Here is a 21,700-nt window from a genome sequence, read left to right as displayed (position 1 = left end):
CTGTGACCTGCTAAGCCTGAAGTAATGGTGCCCACTAGACTTGATCGAACACTTATGAGAAGCAAAAACCAGAAACCAAGAGTGACTTGAGTTTGTCAGCCTTGACGTTTGTATAACTGACAGGAAATTGATCCCAAGAACAAAAATAGGGAAAAATAAAACAATTTTAGGATATTATAATGAATTCAGCTTGGAACTTTTTGAGTATACTTAAACTTCCAGGTAGAAATATTTAGGTGAGCAATAGAAACAGCTGATGCCATGAAGATGTGAAGGGCGGACATACAGCCTCATTGATATTCTCATCTGTATTTAGTGACTGAAAATAGACAATGAACAGGGAATAAAGAAACAGTTACTCAAAGTTACTCATAATCCTGCTACCCAGAAATAACCAAATAACATAAAATAATACACATTTTCCAATGTTATTACTAAACACATAAAGCATACATGAATGTTCTCTTTAAGCCATAACTATTTTTCATGCAAGCATAATTATTTTGCTTTTTGAAAACCTGTGAGAAAGCAGCTGAGATGTTTTGGCATTAACATTGTTCCAAAGGAACAAGAAGAGACCCAGAATAGCAAAAGCAATTCTAGGTAACAGGGACATGGCAGGGGGTATCACAATCCCCAACTTGCAACTATACTACAAAGCTACTCTGATAAAAACAGCATGGTACTAGCAAAGAAACAGACCTGAGGATCAGTGGAACAGATTAGAAGATGCTGAAACAACTCCAGACACACTCAGCCATCTCATCTTCAATAAAGGAGCCAAACACCCTCACTTGAGGGAAGATAGCCTCTTTAATAAATGGTGCTGGAAAATGGTGCTGTTTCAAGTTGCCAAAGATTGAAACTAGACCTATATCTCTCACCATGCACTAAACTAAAATTGAAATGGATAAACGATCTAAATAGTAAAATAGAAATGCTGAATCAGCTGGAACAGAGGTTCGGTAGAACTCATGAAGACATTGGTGCAGGAAAAGATTTTATGAGCAAAACCTCAGTTGCCCGTGAACTAGCACAAGCAATCAAGAAGTAGGATCTCTTCTTATTAAAAATCTTCTGCACAACAAGAGAAACCCTTACAGTGTGAAGAGACAACTCACAATGTGGGAGAAAATTTTTACCAGCTGTTCCTCAGACAAAGGTCTTCTATCTAAAATATATAAAGAACTTTAAAAAATTAGACCTCCCCAATTTGAAGACTCAATCCAATAATGGGCATCTGAAATGAACAGACATTTCTCAGACAAAGAAGTAGAAATAGCAAATAAACGTGAAAAAATGTTCAATATTACTGATCCTTTGAGAGATGCAGATAAAAACAACGCTGAGATTCCACCTCACTCCAGAAAGAAGGGCTGCTATCATGAAATCAACCAATAACAAATGCTGGTGGTGAAAGAATAACCCTGCTCCACTGTTGGTGAGAGTGTAGACTGGTACAACCACTGTGGAAATCAGTACGGAGATACTTCAAAGAACTAGGACTGGAAGTCCCATTTGACCCAGCTATTCCCCTGCTGGGTATCTTCCCCCAAAGAATTACAAGAATCATACCACAGTGATATATGTGCACCCATGTTCATAGCAGCACAGTTTGTAATAGCTAAATCTTGGAAGCAGCCCAAATGCCCATCAACTGGAGACTGGATATAGAAGATGTGGGGGGTTTTTGGTAAAATGGAGTACTACTCAGCCATAAAAAATGAGAAATTAGAGACATTTATAGCTAAATGGATGCACATTGAGGTGATACTCTTAAGTGAAATAAATAGGACACACATGTGTAAATACTGAATAGTTTCTCTAATGTGAGAAACTGAAAGTGTAAATAAGGACTAAAAGATATAATAGATAATGTGAAATAGGAAGAAAAGGGACAAAGGGGAAAGGGAAGTGGGAGGGGTAGGGGAAAGGAAAGAAGGGAATGGAATTAATATGAGAAAATTAAAAGATGGAAACAAAGTCTTTGTAAATAGGGAGGGATGGAGGAGTTGAAGGAAGGGCAGGGGAAGGGGGAAAAATAAGAACCAAGAAAGATTATGTAAAGGTGCAAATTTCCAATGGTGAATGTCATTATATTGTATACCTAAAATGTACCAATAAAATAAAATTTTTAAAAAACATTGTTCCAAAGCACTAGAGTTAATTTGTGACACTGTGATTGCCATCAAATTGTATTGATAGAAACTGGGAGGAATAAGAACAGACTAGGAGAACATGCTGGCAAACACAAAAATATTAAATGCCAGTAAATAAGTTGTGTTTGTTTTCTAAAATCATCCCTGATTCAAAGAGCATTTGAAGCAAAAACAAAAACAAAACAAAACAAAAAATTCTGAAACATAATTCAGAAATATCTCAGTAACTCTTAGGTTAAGGTACCTAACCAAAATTGCCTCATTCTCTTCTCTACCACTTGCCTCATATTCTCTCCTCTTCAGGCTTGGACATGCTTTCAGTCAAGTTAAAATAAGTGCTGAATATAATAATCACAAATCTGACTGGCAAATTAAATATCTTTTCCTAGATTAGGAAAAGAAAAAGCTTACTCTGGATTGGTCCACATCACAATTAGTAGTTCCACTTGGACCTGTGATAACAGTTTTAGACATTATGGCCTCAAATTGATCAGTTTCAGAGCTTCCAAACAGAATTGCCACTCCGTGTTATGCACACAAGGGCACAAGAAATGAGAAAAGCTCACTCAAGGAGAAAAAATGTACAAATACAAAGTATGAAAAAATTGCCTCAGTATATGCTCCAGTAACAGCCTGAAAATACAAAAGAACACATGCGGGCTTCTCAAGTTCCTAGCAAGAAAAACATTCAAAAGTTTACCAAATCAATTGCTTTTCCAAAATTTCTGATTAAGAAAATCAATTAACTAGACACAATGGGCCCTATGAAAACACTGCTTCACTTTGTTGAAAAAGAGAGAAAATACGAATAAACAAATTTTTCTCTATTGCTTTACCATTTCCCAGAAAATGGAGGCAGAGGTGGAAGAGAGAGAGGGGGAAACATAAAGAGAAAGACAGAGACCAAGAGACAGAGAGAGAAAAATAAACAGGAAGATGCTCAAAGATGTCTCCATCTGCTGAAGCCTCTGCTTCCAGTTTTGAAATATCAACCACTTCGTCACAGAGCTCTGATCTTTCACGCATAGCTCCTGGGCGAAAGTTTACTTTACTTTTAGGGCTACCACTGAGTCTTATGGTCCTTGTCTTCCAAGACAAGCTTATAAATAGGATATGATGTAACCTTTCTTTCGAGATCTAGAAATTAGATAAAGACTTTTCTTTTTTCAGTTTCAATTCTCTTCTGAAAAGTAATGAAAAGAATGAGCAGTAACATAGCTGACCAAAGCAAACATAAATTTTAGCATTAAAGAAATTTTCTGACTTTGTCCTGTTAAATATCCTAGATACCCAAAGAGTCTTAATGATTTTTTTTTTCTCTAAAGCATAAAATTGGTCAAATTTTGTTTTCCTTGAGTCCTGGACCTTCTCCACATAATTTTGTATTTTGTTATTTCAAACCCAATTGATTCAGTGACAGATGTGACCTGTTGGTACTGCAATAAGGGTGCATCTATAGAACTCTTTATAAACCCAATCTTACACAGACAATTTGTATTTCTGGAGATTACACAACTCTGACTCTCCTCTTATAAGTGCCTTCTATTCTGGGGGCCCAAGGTCAGGATAGGGCATTTTCTCAGCACGAAAACTGCACAATCCATAAACTGGATAGTGCTTGGATTTTAGTCTTAGCTTTACCAGACACCACATTTGAGTTATTCAATCACAGAATGCATGTATGCATTTGTGTTGTTCAGCTTTCTATTACTATGAAAAAATACCCAAGGCAATCAACTTAAAAAAAGAAAACGTTTATTTTGCCTCACAGTTTCAGAGGTTTCCATCCATAGTTGCTTGGCTCTGTTGCTTTGGGCCTGTGATGATCCAGAACATGATGGTGGGCTATGTCGTAGAAGGGGTGTGTATACCCCATGGCAGCCAGGAAGCAGAGAAGGAGAGAAGAAGGGACTGGGGTTTCCACATCCCTTTCAAGGTCATTCCCCCAAGGACCTAATATTCTTCCACTGGACCCCACTTCTAAATGTTCCACTACTTCCTAATAGTACCACCAGGTAAGAACTACACCTTTAACACATGACCTTTTGGGGGACATCCAAGATTCACAACTATAGCAGTGCTGGTCAGTTTTTCATTACTATAACAAAATGGCAAAGGTCCAGTGACATAAAAAAAATTTTTCTTTACCTCACTGGTCCTGGAGTTTAAGAGCACAACACCAGTATCAGCTTGGTTCTGATGATATCTCATAGTGGAAGTCATTGCCAGGCAAAAGAACATGTGAGAAAGAGGTCACATCACCCAACAGGAGGTCAAAGTGACTAAGGAATTATTTATTTATTATGACCTCTTACAAGAACTCATTCAGGGTTCTGTGAGTGCTATCTTAATCCCTGCCCAGAGCATCCCCCAGTGACCCAATCCCCACGAAGCTCCACTTAACAGTTCCACAGCCTCACCAGCAGTCCCACACCAACGGTCTCACTTCCAACATATGAGCACTGGAAAGACACATTCAAACCATATCAGACCATGGTATTCCATGATTCATGTCCATCTCACAGTGCAAAATGTCTTCATTCCATCCACATATGCCCCAAATCTTAACTCTGATAAGCATCATTCAAAAGCCCAAGTCCAAAGTCTCACCTGAGACTCCAGGAAAAATCATTTAGCTATGAGGTCTTGTTTAAAAAGAAATTCCATACTTTGAAGATATAATAGAAGAAAAAGTACAGTGTAAACATTCCTATTCCAAAAGGGAGAAATGGGCAAGTAAAAATAAGTAATTGGCCTAAAACAAGACCAAGACCCAGCAAGGCAAACAATGAAGTTTCAAGTCCAACATCCTATGCACACAGCTGAGGGGGTAGACTCTCAAGAATGCAGCAACCACACCCCTATGTCCTTGGGGACCACAAGTCACATGATTATTCTCTGAGGCTGGCTTTGAAAGCTTCCTAGCAGGCACTGTGAGTTGCTGGCTTCCCTACCTTTCCTGGGTCCTCACTGCAGCTCCCTTTGCATAGCTCCACTAGGAATCACCCCACTGACTTCTAACTGATCTTCCAGACTTTCTTTGATATCCTGATAAAAGCCATCATGCCCCCATTAACTCTTGCATTCTGCATGTCTGCAGAAACAACACCAAGGTTTACCACTGACAAGAGCAGTTTCTGGACTAGTTCGAACTATGACAGTAGCTGCAGAATGTTTCACCAGAAAACAAGTAGAATCCCACATTGCACTTGGTAATAAGTCTGTAGCAAGTGTCCCAGGTCTTTATGAAGCAATTCTGCCCTTCTAGGCCTCTGGGACTGCAATGGGGGAGGAACCATTGCAGATTTGAGATGTGCTCTGGGCTCTATCCCTTGTCCCAGTGCAAAGCACCTGGGCTCCTCTCATCAACACTGATCTCTTCAGTACACTTTTCCACCCTTGCTCTGGCTAGCCTTCAAAATATCCAAATCTTTCCACATCTATTTCCTTTTGTTCCAGTATCTCACTATAAATCTGACTCAAAGTGTACAATAACACCCATGCTGTGTCCGCATGCTTTTCCGTTAAGAATTTTCTTCTGCCAAAAAACTAAACCATTATTCTTAAATTTGACCTTCCATAAACTCTAGGGCATAGATACAATGCATCCAAGTTCTTTGCAATGACCTAATGAAGTTGGCCTTTACTCAATTCCAACAGAATCCTTATTTCCATCTGAGATGGGTCCCCTAGTCTCCTCATCTTTTAAGGTCTCACCACAGTCCTCTGCCAACAGTGTTCTAGAATTCTTCTGGCTTGCTCCTCCAAATTCTTTTAACTTCTGCCTATTACTCATCTCCAAAACCTCATCTGCATGTTCAGGTGTATATTATCAGCCACAACCTCACTTCTTTTTTTTTTTTTTTTTGGTACCAGGAATCGAACTCCGGTCCTTGCACTTGCGAGGCAGGTGGTGAAACCACTGAGCTAAATCCCCAGCCCCAACCTCACTTCTTAGTACCAATTTTCTGTTAGTCCACTTTCTATTGCTAATAAGACAGTGCCAAAGACTAGGTATCAAGAAAATAATTTTATTTTAGCCCAAGATCAAATCTAATGTTGAAGGCTACATCTAATGGCCTTCTTCCTGGCAGAGTACAAAGCAGCTGAAGATAGTGTGTCAAGAGAGACAGAGAAGATGTGCATGGATATATATATTTTTTTCTTCTTTTGTCTATCCCTGTCTCTCTGTTCCTGTCTGTCTTTCTGCCTGTCTGTGTGTGTATGTGTGTGTGTGTGTGTGTGTATGTGTGTCTCCCTCTTTATCTCCTTTTAAACACACCAGCATTCAATAATCGAACTCCATCTTGATAACCTTATCTAATCACCTCCCAAGGCCCTAACACTAAACACTATAGTCAGATAAAATTTCTACTCTAATACCTCACAATGGGGCTTCAACTCTACTATAAGCTGAGAAAAGACAGAATGTATTCAAATTACAGCCATGTACCATCTGTGAATTAGAAATAGCAATAATACCCACTTCATAAATATTCTGCAAGAATTCAATAAGTTAATAAAATGAAAAGGCTCACAACTGTGCCTTTCACAATACAATCACCATATTACTGTTCCTGCCCTGGAATATATCTATCTTTAGAGATAGGGCCTTCAAAGAACATTTAAGTTGTAAGTTCATTCATATGACCAGTGTCCATTAATTGTAAGAAATGAGGACACAGGCACAGAGGAAAGGCCATGTGAAGGCAGAAGAGGAGACAGACACCAACAAGCCACGGAGAAGAGGCCTCTATAGAAACAGTCCAACAACACCCCGGTCTCAGATGTCTGGCCTCCAGAACCTTAAGAAAACAAATTTTTGTTTTTTAAGCCATTTAGTCTGTGGCACATTTTTATGTCAGCCTTAGGGAACTAACATAATTGAACTTTAAAAGTTGAAATTTCTTTAAAAAAAAAACAAACCGGAAGCTGAAATTTTTAATAAAATTTCTTGTTTGGGTGCTACATTGAAAAGCTAAAACATCTAGTAATGGTGGACTCCCCACAGTTACATAGAAACACTCGGTGGAAATTAAATAATAGTCCCCCTTTAGAGATGAAATGGATTATTCAATGGGTCATGGGGCCACCATGCTCCATTTTCTCACTTCTAGTCCTCTTCACACATTTATGTCATTCACTCGCCCCCATTGGTATTGACAGCCCAGAATCTAATGGTCTAGCAGCTTGTTTGGGGTGATATTTTATACCAGTGGTTCCTCCAGATTTAGCTGGCACAGATTAAGGCTCTCCTATTCTCATGCCCTTAGAAAACTTCCCTAGGGATGGCACATATCATCAGCAACCTGAGGTTGTTCATTAGTAGCTAGATCTGTAATTCTACTTGTTTCTCTTTTACTTGGGAACCTGATCAGAATGCAAAAGGGAAAAGTGCAATTATGAAGAATGCTTTAAATATCAGCAATTAAATACATATTTCTCAATGTACATCGTATGTATGTGTGTGTATGTGTGTGTGTTGTAAGCCCATGTTTGACAATTGCTTTCAGGGGGATAGAAAACATTTTCAATTTTTAGAGAAATTTGAATATCATGATGTCATATCCTTTATTTTCTTGATTCTGACTGGGAACTCATTCACTTTTCTTTGTATAGCACATTGTTATCTCATTCATAAAAGTAACATCATGTCTAAAATGCCAATGGAAGGCCCTGTCTGGTGTGGCCACCAGTGGAGCTCTGCAGGAACCCTGTGCTGAGCACTCTGTAAAGAGGATGGCATCTGCTGGGAGTCGTCTCTTTTCATGGGCTGCAGCTTCCATTAGAAGTACAGCTCATGTCTGCTGCAGGCTAGGCAAAGAAATACTGTCATCTTTCCAATAACAAGCTGTAAGCACTTGCAAGTCAAAGGGAGGGAGAGAGAAAAAGGAGCAGACCCAAAGTTATTTCAGAAGGCAGATTCCAAAGTATTCTAAGGTTAATACTGTCTAATTAGTGATAGCACCAAATGGAGGCAAAAGCGTGAAGTCTGCAAATGCCTAGTAATGAGGGCTCAATAAATACACCCCACTTTCCATGTATGTTCATAAGTCTGGTTGCAAAATGTAATTGAGGTAAATGGGTTTTTCTACTTGTTTCTTATTCTTTAATTTAATGCTGAGGGTATTTGGCTATTCAACTTTCTTACCTCAAAGAACCTCAATTAAATGTAGCAAATCTCACACCTGGTAATGTCACTCCTAGAATTCATGACACAGAAACCCTTGAAGGGCATTTACAGGAGGAGGGGACACAGCCACACCATACATTCCCTGAAGATTCATCTCTTTGATGTTACAGTTACAACTGAGGGGCCTGTGGGGTGGAGCAGGCGAGGGGGACTTGTTTTCAACTCCTCCTGCTTGTGAAAGCTAAGGCTTCTCATTCTTTTTTTTTTTAATGTTCAAATCCAAATCACTTTTTAAGTACCACAACCTTTTAATGAAAACAGCCAATAAGATAGGATCTGAAAAAGGCAGAATTTAGAAACAAGAAATTTTTTTTCCTTGTGCTTTGTTTTCCAGTCTTGAATCAATCGCAGCTGTCTTTCACTTAGCAAAGGTTATTTTTATCTACCATAGTCTAAATTAAAAACAACAACAACAACAAAGGGAACAATCTGATGTTCTTCAAGCTCCATAACCCTTCCACAGAAAAGAGAGAAGCATTCACGCTATGCGGCTAAAAATGCAGCTTCTAATTCCCTCTTCCTGGTGTTTACATGAACTTTCCTTTGCATTTCAGAAGCCTTATGGAAAGATTCCTCTGGCTGACCCGGGAGGACTGGTGAATTTCTCCATCAAGTGAGTATTGATGAGCTGCAAAGTTCAGTGAACAGGAAAATTCTGCTCCTTTTATTGCCAGTGTGACAGGTTACTTTATTACCATGCCTTTCACAGCAATTTAACAGTTACCCTGGTAACGGATTCAGTGAGGTAATGGGATCATAGGCGTTAGAGTGGAGGCAGGCTGGCCGCTCCAGCAGCCATCTGCTGGCTGCTGCTCCAAGACCATGTGCCCGGAGGAGCCCGGCAGCCACGGGGCCTGCATGGCAATGAGCAGGTGAAACCACAGGCCGGCCCTATTTAGCTGCACTCTGGTGATTTGTCTTTCTAATTCTATTGAAATAATAATCAGGATTTGTTTCTGATTAATTAACTAACCTTTTGGTAAAAAGATTAGATAACGAAATTGCTGCCTATTCAGAGATAATGAGATTTTTATTACTCTGTCAAAAGAAAAAAGTACATTTATGTGTCACCAGGCACTGTGTCAAGAGGGGGAAAAAAAAGAAAAGAAAAGATTTAAGTCTTCGTCAGATGTGTATATTCCTCACCAGACAAGGGTATGCTTAATTCTGTAGGAACTCCCTAATCTTGCTGTAAGCCATTAGGAGGAGTTTTTAAAACAGCAAAAAAGTAATAAACACATCTAGGCCAATAGGCTTTTGAGGAGGGTGCTAATTTGTTTTAAAATGTCTCCTAATGGAAGAGAAATGCTTGGGAGTCTGGGGAACTTGCCCATACTGTGTGGGTGTATTTATGTAAGTGTGAGAGTGTGAAGAAAGCAGTAAAGTCTCCGTGCGAGGCTTTCGAATGACATATGTAGACAGCCTGATTTTCCTCTGCACTACAGCTGTCTTCAGCTCACAGTGCATTTGTCTTCTGGCAGGAGTTGTACTTAAGTCATGGGAAGGGGAAATCACCAGAGCTTTAGCAGGCTGGGAGGTCACCTGTGACTGGCACAGGTAGGCTACCAGAGGAAATGAATTATTCTAACTGGCTGAGTAAAAGAGGGAGAGGTCGTTCTCCAGTTTCACTCCAAGACATACAGCCAGTCGATTTAACCTTTTCTCTTAAGAAGTCACAGTTTGGTCCTTTGTTGGGGGGGGGGGGACTTTCATTTTCACTCCTCTGTGCTTCTTCAGTGTTGTGATAAAAAAAAAAAAGTGGGGAAAAGCACTTCCCTTGGATAAAGAGATGCCAAACCAGCCAAACAGGCTGTGTGTGCCAGGCAGCCTTGCAGAGAACAAAGCGTGATGTGTTTCCAAATAAAATTTCACAGAGCTCCAATATTGTTTTAATTACTACAACCTGAGGAGGAAACACAGTACGTGTCTCTTCCTGCAATGCAATAAAATGGAGGAGGAGGGAGGGGTGGGGGTGAGCTGGGACCCAGTTGAGCATTTTGTTCAAGTGTATTTGTGTCACTGCCTTTTCAGAGTTGATGAGACAGTTATGTTTCTGGTGATATCCTGTGGCCTTGGCTGCCTCAGTTGTGTATAAGAACATGAAAAGAGTTCAAGTTCTAAAAATGGAAGTTTCTGTTCTGAAATTCATATGGTTCACAGACAAGTTGAAACAGACCAAAAAAAAAAAAATTGCAAAGAGGATCAGATGTGAACATTCCAGAGCCTGCTTTCCTGTCCTGGGGTTCCTACTCTTCAATCCCTTTTTATTCTTACTCCCTCCTGTACCTTCAATTGCCAGCTAACAAGCTCCATTTCTGATAACAGATGCTTGACAAAAAAAGAGAAATAATACATTTAAAAAAGAAGGCTGGGGGGTGGGGATTGCTGAGAGTTCATTGCCAACAGCTCTTTTCGGGAACTTGCTCTCCTTGGCTCAGTACCAAAGCAAGGGAGAGAACAGGGCGGAGCAAGGACCCTTTGTCTTCAAGCTCCCAGTGAAATATAGGGTTAATATTAGCAATTATTATTAAAATTAGCCAAATGTTATTAAATGATCTTTGTATAGAGGAATAAGTATAGCTTTCCCTTTGGCAGACAATGACATCTGCTGTTCTACATTTTCATGAAATGACTATACTTAACAAAAACATTACTTCATTTTCATGGTATTTCTTTTGTGCCTAGGAGCAACCCTGTAATTGTTCACTTCAATTACAACATTACTATTTTAAACTGAAACCCATTTTATCTGCATGCCAGCTTTTTATTTGTTTTACCAACTATATCTATTTCCATTACTGCAAGGCTGATGGTTTGTCTCAAGAGGAAATCAAATCCATTAATTCAGAAATTTCAAGCCCGACTAGCTCTGCCATAAGCAGCATTTCTTATGCTAATAGCAAATGTGCTGAGACTGAAAGGAACTGACATGGCCCTGTTTTTTATCATAACTTAAGCATTTATGTAAGAAGGCAAATCTAATAGTACTAGGAAACTATAAGTGTTATTACATATAATTCACTTTCCTGAGATCTGGACAGGTCTCTGGTTTGTGTAGCCCTGCTTTAAATCAAGCTGCAAGGAGACTTTAACTCACCTGACTTTTCCTATTTAGTCAACATATTGCTTCACAACAGATACATCTAGCATCAAACTAGATTTGTGTGTATATGTGTGTGTTTTATTTTCAACATTTCCTCCCTCCCCTGAAAGACAGGCTTAGGTCAATGTAGAAGAATAAAACTCATTTTGTATTCAAGTGATGTCTGAAACTTATCCCTATACCAGCACTCGCCTGAAACAAATCTGGCCCCTTCTGTTTCATTTTTAATACACCTGTTTGGGTCCTATCACATGGTGTGTGTTCAATTAGATAGCTTGACTTGATAAAATCTGACTCTGACCTGGGGGGGGGGGCTCCTGACTCCTGCATAAGCTTGTGCAGGCACTGTGACCTGTATATGTCAATGGCAAAGTGTAAGAGATTCCTATCACAGAACCACATCATCTTCTGGGATCTAAAAAATATAGAAAGCACTCAAGAACCCTGGCCTTCCTTTGTCATCGCAAAACCCTTCAGGGCTGTAAATCCATTCTCATCGGGAGCTCGTATGCACCAGCCATCACCAATAAGCTTTGGAGAAGCAGACAAGGCTTTTAGGAGTTGCTGAACCATGAAGTTGACCTGCTTAGGGTTTTGTTGTAGGCTATTAAATCCAGTATGGCCATTTTAAGATGATTCTGCTTTCTTTTTCCCTTGGCCTGGTTAAGCAACTCTACCCTCAGCTCATTATTTGGCTGCTTTAAAAAAATCAGAATGGAGCAACCTGCTGTCTAAGAATACTACCTTCACACATCAACTTAATGAGTGACTTATACTGACATCCTTTATGGGGCTCAAGCAACTTGACACTAATTTTTCAGCTAAGAAAAGATTTACTAACTGTACACACTGCTCTGCTTTTGTTGGCATGGGCACCATGATTCCTTTCTCCAAAAACAAACTCTAAATCTTTTGTAAACATGCATTATTTGGTTAACACATTGTAAATGGATCCCAGTTGTGCAGCACAAGTGCTCTTCACTATTATGTAAACAATTATTCACTGAAAGGCTTGCTTTAAATTGTAAATGAATATATTTCAGCTGTAATGTTGCTCTCAGATTTGCCCAATGGTATAAATCTGGTCATTTATTTCTTGCACTCTGCCTATTACTAACCAGTTAGAAATGTGCTGATTATTTGCACAAGCCTTTCACACTGTGGGCACAGTTAAATTGTTGTTTTATTTTTCCTGTGTTCAATGAGTGTTAACAAGAGCACCATTTGAGGAAACCCAAACCAAATACAGCTCTTTAAATGGGATTGGTGGTACTTGGGAAAAGCCACCTGGTGTGTAATTCTACTGTTTAATGTTTGAAAGTTCATCCATCTCATCATAGGACTTAGGAGAAGATTAATTAAAGAGAGTTGACAAAATTTTAGGTCCTTGCTCAGCCAACCTGAATAGCTTATGATGTGGTACATCCAGTAATCTGGGCATGGATTCTTTGATAAAGTAATTTCCAACTCTCTTCTAATTTCTGCCATTACCAAACAACTCCACCTTGGGATTAAGCAACTTCACATTTAGTATCCCTTAAAGAAAGCTCAATTTGGAGAAGAAAATCATACAGTGATCTCATTGGTCCTCTGACTTCTCTTCTTTATAAGTTTATGTCTGGTGGTTGATGAAAGTTCAGCCAACTCAGAAACCTTGTCTTTTTTTCCTTCACCTCAACAGTCAAATATTTATTTCTAAAGTTTCCCCACTTCTTGTAGTTAAAGAGCATTTCAGTCATGTACTCATCAACAAAGCTTTGGAGGGCCAGGGATGTAACTCATTGGCACTGTGCATGCCTTTTGCAAGCTCAAGGTCTTGAGTTCAATCCCCATACTGGAAAAAAAAAAAAAAGGCAAGGCAAAGCTTTGGAAATGTTGTGATCTCATTGGTATGAATGAGAGCAAATGTTATAGCTCTATCTAGCTTCACTGATAGAACTACAGAACTGCATGTGCAGTTACTCAGGTACTGCTACCCTCAATCAAGCCTATCATAATGGAAAAATTTCTAGATTCTAGCCCTGGATCTGCCCCTTCCTTTGGACATTCATTTAACCTCTGTGTGCGTTATCTATGATGATGTAACAGGTTTGGGCAGCATAACCATTACTCTTCCTTAACTAAAATTCTGATATACCTGTGGTGCAGAGAATTCTAGCTGCTCTTTTGTATCTATGATTCAATACAGTACAGAAACTCAATAGTCAAAACTGTATTTAGTAACCAAAAATACAAAAATTTTTATTTCTGTATTAAATATTATTTTTTCAAATAGAGACTAATCTCTTTTTTTAGTATATGGATCATTTTCCTTTTTATTCTTTTTTATTGGTACATAGACATAATGATCACATTAATCATAGGGAATTTTTACCTGTACATGATATATCTTGCTTCATTTTTCCCCATCCCCCTCCCTTCCCTTCAACCCCTCTTCCTATCCTTATTTACAAAAGCTTTATTTCCATTTTTTCCCTTCAATTCTCTCTTCTATCTTACCCCTTCCTTTTTTTCTCTCTCTCCCTCATTTGTTTCCCTTCTCATTTTTCTTCCCATTTCCCAATATCTATTACACATTTTGGTCCTTATTTATCCTTTTGGTTTCTCCCATCAGATAAACAATGCAATATTTAAACATGTGTGTCTGATTTATTTCACTTAAATGTGTGGTCTCAAGGTGCATCCACTTAGCTATAAAAGTCTCAAGCTTATTCTTTATGGCAGAGTAGTACTTCACTGTATATAAAAATCATGTCTTCTTTATCCATTCATCCATTGGTGGGAATCTGGACTATTTCTAAGATTTAGCTATTACAAACAGTGCCGCTATAAACATGAGTATGCATATATTGCAATGGTATGATGCTTTTAATTCTTTCGGGAAGATACCAAGAAGAAGAATAGCTGAGTCAAATGGAACCTCTACTTTTAAATTTTTGAGAAATCTCCACACTGATTTCCACAGTGGTTGCACCAGTCTACACTCCCACTATGAGTAGAGGACTCCTTTTTCCCCACAGACCCACCAGCATTTGTTACTGGTTGATTTCTTTTCTCTCTCTTTTTTTTTTTTTTACATTGTTTCCTGTGTAGTTATTGCCTCAGTTATTGCACAAAGGACTGAAAAGTTGTAGAAATATACAGGCACAGACACAAAGTCCCACTTCTCCAACACTTTGGAAAGGAACTTACATCATGGGGTAGAACCCTATGCTCCCCTACACCACCTGGACAGAGCCTGGGGAGAGTGACTTCTGGGGTATGCATGTTGTTGGTTGATTTCTTGATAGCAGCCATTCTTTCTGAAGTGAGATGGACTCTCAGCATTGTTTTAATTTGCATATCTCCAATGACCAATGATGTTGAGCTTTTTTTTTTTTTTTTGTATATTTATTTGCCATTTGTAACTTTTCATCTGAAAGATGTCTATTCATTTCAGATACCCATTTTTGGATAGGGTCTTTAATTTGGGAGCTCTGATTTTTTAAAGTTCTTTATATATTCTAGATAACAGTCCTTTGTCTGAGAAACAACTGGAAAAAATTTTTCCCCACATTGTGGGCTGTCTCTTCACTCTTTTGGTGGTTTCTTTTGCTGTCCAAAAGCTTTTTAATAAGATGAGACCCCAGTTGTTGATTCTTTGCAACATTTCCTGTGTGATCAGTGTTTTGTTTGTAAAGTCATTACCTACTCCTGTGTCTTCAAGAGTTCTATGTATCCTACTTCCCACCAGATTTAGTGTTTGTGTTTTAATATTTAGATCTTTGATTCAATTTTATTTTAGTTTAGTGCATGGTGAGAGATATGGAGCTAGGTTTAATCTTCAGCATGTGAAAAACCAGTTTTTCTAGCACTATTTAATAAAGAGGCTATCTTTCTTCCAGTGAAGGCATTTGTCTCCTTTGTCAAAGATAAGGTGGCTAAGTGTGTTTGGAGTTGTTCCTCCAACTTCTAATCTCTTTCACTGACTCTTGGATCTGGTTTTGTTTCATTTTGTTTGGTCAGTGCTATGCTGATTTAATCACAGTAGCTCTGCAGTATAATTTCAAGTCAAGGATTGTGATGCCCTTTGCCTTGCCTTTGTTGCCCAGAATTGCTTTTGCTATTCTAGGTCTCTTCTGGTTCCAAATCAATTTTAGGATTGTTTCCCTAATTCTGTGACATATTCTAATGGAATTTTGATTGGGATTACATTAAGTCTCTATAACAACTTTGGAATTATGGCCATTTTCATTATATTGGTTCTTCCTACCTAAGAACAGGGGATATCTTTCTATTTTCTGATATCCTCTTCAATCTCCTTTTTCAGATTAGTGTAGTTTTCATTATAAAGATCTTTTCCTACATTAGATTGATTCCTAGGTATTTCATATTTTGGATGCTATAGTGAAAAGTGTTATTTCTCTAATTTCTCTCTCAATGAATTTGTTATTTGTGTACAGGAATGTTATTGATTTTTCAGCACTGACTTTGTATCTAGCTGTGCTAGTGAATTTGGTTATTGAATCAGGAACTCTTTTGGTGGAGTTCTGGGGTCTTCTATGTAGAATATCATGTCATCCACAGATAATGATAATTTAACTGCTTCCTTTCCTACCCTTATTCCTTTTATTTTGGTCTCTTGTCTAATTGTTCTTGCTAATGTTTCCAGAACTATATTGGATAAGAGTGCTGATAGTGAACATCCTTGTCTTGTTCCTAATTTTAGAATGAAAGTGCTCAGTTTTTCTCCACTTAGTATGATTTTGGCTGTTAGTTTGTCATAGATGGCCTTTATCCAATTCAGATAAAGACCATCTATTCCAATTTTCTGTAGGGTTTTTATCATGAATGGGTGTTGGACTTCATCAAATGTTTTTTCTGCATCTATTGAGATGATCATGTGGGTTTTGTCCTTGGCTACATTAATATGATGTATTACAGTTATTGATTTGCATATGTCGAACCATCCCTGCATCCCTTTATGAATCTTACTTTGTCCGGGTGTATAACCTTCTTGATGATTTGCTCCATTCTCTTCACCAGTATCTTATTGAGGATTTTTGCAACAATGTTCATTAGGAAGATTGGCCTATAGTTGCCTTTTTTGTTTGGAATCCTTCTTTGATTTTGTTATAAGGGAAATGTTTGCTTCCAGGAATGAATTTGAGAGTGTTTCACTTTCACTTTCATTAAAGAATTTAAGAACTAGTGGCATTAGGTTTCCTCTAAATTTCGTGTAGAATTCAGCAGTGAATCTGTCATGGCCTGGGCTTTTCTTTGTTGGTAAATTTTTAATTCCATCTTCAATTTCATTGACTGATATTGGTTTATTTCAAATATTTCTATCTTCTTGATTCAGCTTTGTTAATTCATATGAATCCAGGAATCTGTCCATTTCTTCTGTGTTTTCCATCTTATGGGAGTAGAGGTTCTTCAAGTAGATATTGATGATCTTCTGGATTTGTGTAAGATCTGTTGTGATTTCACTTTTTTCATTTCTAATTGCATGGATTTGAGTCTTTTCTTTCCACTTTTTGATAAGGTTGGCTGAGGGTTTGCCAATTTTATTTAATCTTTCAAAGAACCAACTCTTCGATTCATTGATTCTTGTATTAGTCTCCATTGCATTAATTTCTGCTCTTACCTTTATAATTTCCTCCCTTGTATGAGCTTTGGGCTTGACTTGCTCTTCTTTCTCTAGAAGCTTAAGGTTCAACATTAGGTTGTTTATTTGAGCTCACTTTGTTTTTCTGACTGAGACTTCACCACTGTAAATTTCCCTCCTGGGACTACTTTCATATTAAAAAGGAAATCTATAGTTTCTTTGTTACTGAAAATTATTTAGTTAATGTGGAGTAGATATACTTCTTTCAGTGTCTATATTTTGTGGCCTAAATGACCATGATAATAGTAATTGAATAAATCACATAGACAGTACATTTCAGACCTGCATGTTTGTAATTATATAATCTCCGATTTGTTTAATGTACTTTCACCTATAGTGATCAGAATTCATTCTACCTTTTTCTACCTGACAAGTTAGTTTCTTCCTGACATGCTACTTACTGAGATACTTTGTTTTATATATTAAATTCAATTGAAAGTAATGTGCACATCACTCTATAGCTGTGAAAGTAATGATAGACCACCTTTTTTTGGAGTTTCCCCTGAAATTTTATCTTTCCTAGATGCTGAGGCAAGTTTTCCCAAAAATTGGGATCATAAACTTTGAGTACAAAAAACCCATTTAAGAATGATTATTATCAGCTTTGTTAAATACAGGATTTATTCAGTTCTTTTACTCTTCTAAATTGTTTAATAAATAGCAAACATGTGTACTCCTGTAGCCCTTCTATTACCCTTATGTGTATTCTTCATGCATTTCCTCAGACCAAATGGAAATGTTTTTGGATTACATATATTTTCATGTGGAAAAATCCTGCATTTTTAAGTCATAGTTTCTGATAGTCCTGATAGTTGCTTTATTATAAAAGCCAATGCTAGACCAAACTGAAGCATTAGCAATGCCCCCTTCATCAGCTTTCTTATCTGCTGCATCTCTCATCCAGTGCCTCTGAGAAAAGTCAGTAACTCACCGCCCACTGCTCTATCCTTTTTTCTGCCCACTTCTGACCTCACTGGATGGACCACTGTGCTATGACTTTATAGTCCACTTTTTACTTTGTAACGTAATGTCTAGGAATGCTCAGGATAAAAAAGAAATACTTTCTCAGGCCAAATGTGTAGACTATTGATAAAATCAATTCAGCTGAAAGGTGTGCGGAGCTGCTAAACTGTGACATTCTTAGAAACATAACAAGGATGAGTAAGTGTTTCTGTTCTTTACTGAGGTCATTTAGACAACGACAGACTTAGCTAGACTAATTCTTGCTATCAAATTTAAACTTTCAGGCTTATTACACTGAATGGTCACCTAAGTATCTAAAAGAGTTCAAGAAAGTTTTTGCAACAGTATAGTGAATGAGTTAAACACTTTCTGATAGTCTGACTATGCCTGAGTTGACAATGTCATGCTCTTGTAAATTAGTCAATGTGATCTAGTTGGAAATTATTCTGAGCATTTTTTTGAGCAAATGTATTCCCTTTGCCTTGACTTGTATCTTAGATGTGTTAGTATCTAAAGAACCTCTATGATAAAGGTTATGTCAGCCAAGCATGGTGTCACATACCTGTAATCCTAGACTTTGAGGGACTGAGAGTCACAGGTTCAAGCCTAGCTTGGGCAATTTAGTGTCTCAAAATAAAAAAATAAAACAAAGGCTGTGGATATACCTCAGTTTAAAAGCCTTGGGTTCAATCCCTAGTAGCACAGTAACAGTAATAATGAAGGTTGTGTGGCTTTGGTTGATACCTTCCTCTACTATTATTTAAATCTAAATTCTTCAGGGATAAGAAATTTTTCTTCCCAATCTGAGTACCTAACACAGTAGCTCATTTTTACTAAATATATTCAATACATGCTTACTGACCTAAATAATTATAGTGTCTTTAAGGTGATAGAGAGACAAGTCATATGTAAACCACCAGTTTACATATGTAGGAAAATATTCATTACTACTTATGGAGTGTCCTGATTGTGAATTCACTTCAGAGGCAGAAATGTCATTCATATTGCAAAACTGGAGATTTCCCTAAATTCAGTTAAAATAATATACTTTTTTTCATTAAACAAATATTCTAAGGATCAAAGAGATGATTGTAAACACACAAAAATGAATCTTGCTTGGTGCAGTGGCACATACTTGTAATTCCAGCTACTCCAGAAGCTGAGGCGAGAGGATTGCAAGTTTTAAGGCCATTCTGGTGAAACCATGTCTCAAAACAGAAAATAAAAAGGGTTGGGGCTGTAACCCAGTGCTAAGTTACATTCTGGATTCAATCTATATATCACAATACATGTGAGTCCTAGTCTTAAATTTGTCTACTATTAAGAATGTATATTATGAAGCTTTTAGCACATATTTTTACAAGAACCTTTAGTTGTACCTTCCTCTACTTATAGATCTACTGGTGTGAAGATTCATATTTGATGATCACCCATTAAAGTACATTAGTAATAGGAAGGAAATAATTTGATGGTCATTTGTTTCCCTCTTCTTCAATAAATAAATATTATTTTATGTAAAAATAGTAAAGCTATTTTGAAAAAAATTAAATATGCCATTACTCCAAATGTACTGTGACAACAGGCCTGACAAAAATTGGTAAAGGCTCCCTTGCAGGGCCGCTACAACTGCTGAGGCCAGAAGGACAAGGGAATTTAGCCTGGAGAAAGAAAGCAAGGTCATTTTATGCAGAGGGAAGAGCATATGTTGCTGAATAGCTTTGGGTCTAAATCATATCACATTAGAAAAGCTGTCCTGGATGACAGTAAAAATATTATTTATATTTTATAAAAATCAATAATTTAGTTATATTCTCTATTCCTCTCTCAAAAATTATTTTTCAATGGAAATTTGAGATTTACAAATTTGACCTCGCTAATTTTTTAAATTAATTTTATTAATTTTATTACATTTAAGGTATACAGTATAATGACATTCATCATTGGAAATTTGCACCTTTACATGATCCATCTTGGTTCTTATTTTTCCCCATTCCACTGCCCTCCCTTCAACCCCTCTATCCCTCCCTATCTACAAAGACTTTGTTTCCATTTTTTCCCTTTCTCATATTAATTCCATTCCCTTCTTTCTTTTCCCCTACCTCTCCCACTTTCCCCTCCCCTTTGCATCTTTCTTCCTGATTCACATTATCCATTATATTGTTTAGTCTGTATTTACACTTTCAGTTTCTCACACTAGAGAAACTGTTTGGTATTTACATATGTGTTCCCTATTTATTTAAGAGTGTCACCTCAATATGTATCCATTTAGCTATTAATGTCTCTAGTTTCTCATTCTTAATGTCTGAGTAGTACTCCATTTTATAAAAACACCACATCTTCTATATCCAGTCTCCAGTTGATGGGCAATTGGGCTGCTTCCAAGTTTTAGCTATTACAAACTGTACCGCTATAAACATGAGTGCACATATATCGCTGTGGTATGATTCTTTTAATTCTTCTGGGAAGATACCAAGCAGGGGAATAGCTGGGTCAAATGGGGTCTCTAATCCTAGTTTTTTGAGATATATCCATATTGTTTTCCACAGCGGTTGCACCAGTCTGCATTCCCACCAGGAGTGGAGTATGGTTGCTCTTTCCCCACAGCCCCACCAGAATTTGTTATTGGTTGATTTCATGATAGCAGTCATTCCTCCTGGGGTGAGGTGAAATCTGAGCATTGTTTTCATTTGCATCTCTCAAATGACCAGTGATCTTGAACATTTTTTTCATATGTTTATTGGCTATTTCCACTTCTTTGTCTGAGAAATATCTGTTCATTTCAGATGCGATGCCCATTTTTGGATTGGGTCTTTAAATTTAGGAGGTTTGAATATTTTAAGTTCTTTATAGATTCTAGATATTAGAGCTTTGTCTGAGGGACAGCTGGTGAAAATTTTTTCCCACATTGTGAGTTGTCTCTTCACACTGTTGGTAGTTTCTCTTGCTGTGCAGAAACTTTTTAATAAGAAGAGATCCCATTTGTTGATTTCTTGTGCTAGTTCAGGGAAAATCCTTTCCTACACCAATGTCTTCAAGACTTCTACCTAACCTCTTTTCCAACTGGTTTAGTGTTTCTGTTTTAATATTTAGATCTTTAATCCATTTTGATTTTAGTTTAGTGCATGGTGAAAGATATAGGTCTAGTTTTAGTCTTTGGCAAATTGAAACTCAATTTTTCCAGCACCATTTATTAAAGAGGCCATCTTTCCTCCAGTGAAGGTGTTTGGCTCCTTTGTCGAAGATGAGGTGGCTGAGTGTCTGGGGTTGTTTCTACATTTTCTAAACAGGTCCACTGATTCTCAGGTCTGTTTCTTTGCCAGTACCATGTTGTTTTTATCACCATAGCTTTGTAGTATAGTTTCAAATTGGGGATTGTGATACGCCCTACCTTGTCTTTATTGCCTAGAGTTACTTTTGCTATTCTAGGTCTCTTCTAGTTCCAAATGAATTTTTGGATTGTTTTCTCGAGGTCTGTGAAGTATACTGCTGGGATTTCAATTGGGATATCATTGAATCTATATAGCAGTTTTGAAAGTATGGCCATTTTCACCATGTTGATTCTTCCTCCCAGAAGCAAAGGATGTCCTTCCATTTTCTGATATCATCTTCAATCTTTTTTTTCAGAGTGCTATAGT

General features: G+C 37.6%; 1 non-coding gene across 1 annotated transcript; it reads right to left on the bottom strand.

Annotated features, from left to right (window-relative positions):
* Window positions 1-14,531: 14,531 nt before the first annotated feature.
* Window positions 14,532-14,727, bottom strand: LOC147826640 (small nucleolar RNA SNORA73 family). The gene has a single exon (XR_015438875.1). It is a non-coding gene; the product is annotated as a small nucleolar RNA SNORA73 family (small nucleolar RNA).
* Window positions 14,728-21,700: the final 6,973 nt, after the last annotated feature.

This window comes from Heterocephalus glaber, unplaced genomic scaffold, assembly GCF_053883595.1.
Source record: "Heterocephalus glaber isolate CG9 unplaced genomic scaffold, H.glaber_assembly_v1.0 deba00001463, whole genome shotgun sequence".
Classification (NCBI taxonomy): Eukaryota; Metazoa; Chordata; class Mammalia; order Rodentia; family Bathyergidae; genus Heterocephalus; species Heterocephalus glaber.
Note: the sequence above shows the minus strand (reverse complement) of the source record. Positions and strands in the feature narration are given on the sequence as shown.